Source organism: Ictidomys tridecemlineatus, chromosome 4 (assembly GCF_052094955.1).
Source record: "Ictidomys tridecemlineatus isolate mIctTri1 chromosome 4, mIctTri1.hap1, whole genome shotgun sequence".
Classification (NCBI taxonomy): Eukaryota; Metazoa; Chordata; class Mammalia; order Rodentia; family Sciuridae; genus Ictidomys; species Ictidomys tridecemlineatus.
The window spans coordinates 200,188,673-200,194,044 of NC_135480.1; positions in this window are offsets into that span (position 1 = coordinate 200,188,673).

Consider the following 5,372-nt stretch of genomic DNA (forward strand, 5'->3'; position numbering starts at 1 on the left):
ACCCAGCTCCAGGCTGCCAGGGCCACTTGGCTTTCTCCTAACTGTGCAGCCAGACTAAACAGGTCTCCCAGGGAGAGAGGGCCAACGCCCCCTCAGAGACTAAGCCAAGCAAAGAAAAACACAAACTCATTTTTGTATTATCTAAATGTTATTTCACATCTATTATTTAAAAGTGCATTGCTATTTGCATCATTAAATTAGAATGCGTGTGTCAGTTAACAAGGAGAACACACGCTGAGAGATGCCTTGGTAGGCCATTTTGTCCCTGTGCCAACAGAGCAGAGGGGTGCAGCCCACACCCAGGGCTCTGTGGCACTCCTGGGCTACAGCCCTGCAAGCACCACACTGTACTGGATGCTGAGGGCGATCTCAACCCAATGGGAAGTGTTCATGTGTTTAAGAGGATGACAGCCACGGCACTGAGCAGTGGAATTTCCCAGGTCCATCATAATCTCATGGGACCTATGTCATGTAAATCTGGTACCTGCTCATAAAATTCAAACAATACAGAAATGATTAAGCAAACAAAAAAAAGTAAGGCTCCTATCATTGGGATGTAAGTCCGAAAAACCTCTTGAACCCAATGGATGAAAAAAAAAAAAAGAAAAAAAGAAAAAAGAAAAAACAAACCAGATGCGATCGTCCCTGCCTTTGCTTGGATGCGGCAGCTATTTCTGGCAATTTCCTCTCTGGACTGCCCAGTGGTCCTGGAATGGCTTGGAGTCAGGAGGACCCTGTCCACACAGGTGTTGCTTGACGAGGAGGACCAGTTGGAATCGACATCTGTCCTGAGCACCCAGCTCAGGGTCCTGGAAAGTGCGTTCTTTGGAGCAAGAAAAAAAAGGGGGGGGTGAAAAGGGAGGAAGGGAGATGCTCACCTAAAACAGAGGGAAGTGCAGGGTCCCCAGGGAGACTGAGTCCCCCCGCCTGGAGGGGGTGGGGAGTGGTAGGTGGGACCCAGTCAGGTCTTGCAGCAGGACCAGGAGCTCCTGGCCCTCCACCAGGACAGGCAGGGGGCAGAGGCGCCCAGCAGGGTTAGACGGGGAGGGGGGGGCATGCCTGGGTCGCGGAGCCTGGCGCAGCCCAGGGGAAGAAGGACGGGAGAGGAGGCTGAGGATATTGGGAAGGACTTTGCTAGACCTAGAGGAGGGGACCTGACCCTATTTCAGGGGATACCCAGTAGGGACGTACTAAGCCTCCATTAAATGAACGACTTGTTCAATCGCCGAAGCGGATTGGGGGGGGGGCATGCATGGTCCGCGGGACCCCAGCCGGGCCAGCAGCCGCCCCTCCCCCGCCCCCTGCAGCCCGCGCTTGCTCTGCGCTTGATGAAGTTGAAATAACCCTCTCGGGTGACTCGCGGGCGTTCAAATTGGATTGGCACGCGGACGTCGAGCAGTTGGTGGCAGGAGCCAGGGGACCCGGAGAGCAGGTTTTCGCTGGAGGGGACGTGAGCTTTATTTCCCTCTTGGTTGCTGACAAGGAAGCAGCTGTCCTTTCCTGATTATTTTTACCGCAAGTCACAGCGGCGGCGGCGGAGCTCCCTCCCCGGCGCCCCGCCGCCTGCCGGGGCCAGGTGAGCTGCCCAGCGCCCGGCCGCCGCGGGCCGCGAGCGCCACCTAGCGCCGCCCCGCGCACCACCCGGCCGCAGCCCGGGCCGCACCTGTCCGCTCCAGGTGGGGCCCTGGAAGGGAGGCTCGGAGCCGCCTTGAAGAAGCTTCCAGACGAAAAGAGCGGGGTGGGGAGACTCACGACCGACCCCCTCCTCAAACACAATATTTTTTCTTCAGACTTTTTATTCCATGAGACTAACCCCGTCAACAAAGGACTTCAAATCTGTTGTGTTCTACCCTTCAAAAGCCCCAAGAGAAGGGAGGTGCACAGAGGGGAGGTGGTTTACCTAAAACCACATGGTAATAGAGTAGGGGAAATGAGATTGGAATTGCAGCTTGTCGGACTCCAGGTTTTGGGCACAGTCCACTGAGATTTTAAGTCTTTGTCCATTGTCCAGTTAGGCATGCTCTCCGCTGCAAGTACCAACAGTGCTTTAAATACCTGCAGGCTTATTTTCCTTGAAGACCAAAGAGATCACCGGTAGGTGGTCTCCAGGTTAGGGAAGCAACATCATAATGTTACGGAACCCACCTCCCACCCCCATCTGACACTCTGGGGGCCCTGCCATCCTTGAGTCTGCCTTTTGACCTGCTACTGCTTCCTAGTAACAAGAAGGCTACATCAACTCCAGGCATCGCGTGTTTATTCAAGGCAGAAAGCAGATAGGAGAAGGGCATGGGCTATACTAATTCCTTGTGTCAGGAAAGCAAAAATGTTCCCCCAAATTCTCCCAGGAAGCTTTCAGTGATGACATGACTACCCCTAATTACAAGGGAGGCTAAGAAAAGGAGCATTTCATAGACAAAGGAGAAGGGCATGAGAACAGAAGCTGAGCCAGTCCCCAGCAGTATCTGCTGCCGTCCACATGACGTTGCCTTTAGTTGCAATTATGCCACACAGAACTTCTGCTTCCTGCTTTTCTCTTCTACTGCCTTGCAATTTCCTTATCTCTATGTTGTTTTTATAGTTCTATTCTTTAATGGGTTGGTATCTCAGTGTATTCTTCGTGCATTTACATAGCTTCTATTTTTCAGGATTATATTGCAATATGATTAATGTCTTCATGTACAAATCATCTACCACAGGAAGAATCACTTCATTCAAAGATTTTAACCACTGTTATGCTCTTATTATGTATCCTATTGATTTCCAAGACAGATGTGCTATTTTATACTGTTAACAGTGCCTGAGTATATTGATTTTATCACAACAGTGCCAGCACAGAGTTTTATGATTATTAAAAGGGTTTTTTTTCCAAGTTAGTATCATAAAAGAATGCCTTTAAATTACCATTGGTTTTAATCCTTTGATTAAAACTTAAGAGGAGGGGCTGGGGATGTGGCTCAAGCGGTAGCGTGCTCGCCTGGCATGCGTGCAGCCCGGGTTCGATCCTCAGCACCACATACCAACAAAGATGTTGTGTCCGCCAAAAACTAAAAATAAATAAATAAATAAATATTTAAAAATTAAAAAAAAAACTTAAGAGGACCATCACACACACTTTTTTTTTTTTTTTTTGGTGCTAGAGAAAGAACCCAGGACTTTCCATATGCTAGGCAAAAGCCCTAGCATTGAGCCACACCTTAGCCCCCATATTTTCCACTTTGTATTGATATTTCACTCTGTATTTGCATTAGTGATGAATTTACATGTCCACTTATTTCTTTGGTGAAGTATTTGTTCATTATCCTTTTCCTACTTCCCCATGCTCCCCAAAACATCATCAAACCCAGAGTCACACGAAGAGACTCATTTTTGTAGACATGACCGTGCTGATCCTGGCATCGACTCCAGAAGTGTCACACTCCACTGTCATTTGGTCGTACAAGCTCCTGGGTGGGGAACAGGATCCCATGACAGGGTTGAGGGACTGGGCTCAAGAAGTTCATGTGGCTACTAAGAGGCATATCCTCTGGCTCCAGGGCCATTGCTTTTCCTTCCATAGCTCTGCCTTAAAAAAAGAAAGAAGACCAACGGAGCTGTAGTCCACACACCCACCATCCGATTAAAACACACACCTCAGTGGTCATGGGTGTATTCACACAGTTGTGCCGTCATCAGTCACCACAGTCACTTTCAGAACATTTTCATCATCCCTTAAATGAAGACTTTTACCCACGGTACAGGCCCCCAGTCCCCCACACAGAGGTGAGGCGTTTTAAGACGAAAAGGGCTGGGTGGGGTGGGCCGGGAGAACGAGGCTCAGCAGGCTCCAGTGGCCTCACCTTCCTGCTCTGGTTCTTGGTTTCCTTCCATCCAAATAGGCATTTTTTTAATATTTATTTTTTAGTTTTAGGTGGACACAATATCTTTATTTTCTTTTATGTGGTGCTGAGGATCGAACTCAGTGCCTCACGCATGCCAGGCGAGCACGCTACCACTTGAGCCACATCCCGAGCCCAAATAGGTATTTGTTGAGCACTTGTTGTGTACCAGCCTCCACGCTGGATCTGTTAGAGATGAACTGAAACCAAGAGCAAAGGCATGACTTATTTGGGTCCCTGCACCAGTTGGTGGCAGAGAGGGGCCTGGGATGGGAGATGGAGGAGGGATTCTGATCCCCAACTCAAGGCCAGCTTCCAGCTTGGAATGATGTGACAGATGACAGAGAGGGACTTTGCTTCTCACTGACTGAGGTGGTATGGCCCCAGGTGGGCACCAAATAGTTGGTTGGCCTCCTGGTGAGCACAGTCATCAGGGCAGTGTCAGATGCTCCAGGCCCATCAGACAGGGTCCTTTTCCCACTTCCCCATGCTCCCCAAATCATCATCAAACCTAGAGTCACACGGTATCTGTCTGAGTGCACCTAGGTCTTCTGTATCTTCTTCAGTCCCTCAACAAACACAAAGGGCCTCTCAAGATCAGCCTGAGTGCTGCAGGGGGTACAGGGGCAGGAGGACAACTCTCTGGCACTCCTGAACCAGTTCACTGTAGGGGTTCAGGGAAAGCATCTAAGCTGGGACCTGAAGGAGGAGCAGAAAGGAACTGGGAAAGACTTGGAAGCCCTCAACTTCCTGAGCAGAGAGAGAGCAGAGGTGAGGCCAGAGGATCTTCACTCGGGCTAGAGGGGAAGGGGCCCAGTGCAGAAGGGAATCGCGTTAACCACGAGAGCAAGGTGGAACCTCTCCGTGAGGCACCAGGGAGCCATGGAAGGGTTTTGAGCAGGGGAGGAACAGGGTCAAATTTGAGAGCACTTTCTGGGACTGCTGCGAGGGAGAGGCATTGCAGCAGGCAAGAGGGAAGGCAGGACTGACTCAGGGCCCACCCTAGGTACTCAGGGCCCAGGGAAGGCCTGTGGGGAGGAGAGGGGCTCCACTGTGTCTATAGAGAAAGATGACAGTAACCCCAACACAGGAGTCTCTTCTTCCAGGCACCTTTTTTGCCCCCACAAAAAAAGAAGTCAAACAGAGTGAGACTGACCCGAGTCACATCAACGTTGGTTGACGGCCAAGTCTCAATTTGATGGCCGTCATGGTGGCCCGGAGGGGGAAATGTCAGAGAGGCCAGCTCCCTCTCCCCAGAGTCCTCTGGACTGTGAGAGGTTTGGCTAAGGGACTTAGACAGGGCCAGGGCCTTGGGATAAGGACACGGTGTCCTCAGTTCACCCTCGGGGCTCCCCTGGGCCTGGCTGCCCTCTCCACTCCCACCCTGTTCCCAGACAAAGACCAGGAGGTGCCCAGTGGCTATCAGTCCCCCACAGCCTCCAGCTCCTGTCTGGGGAGACAAGTGGCCTGTCAGAGCTGCCTGCTATAAAGCCG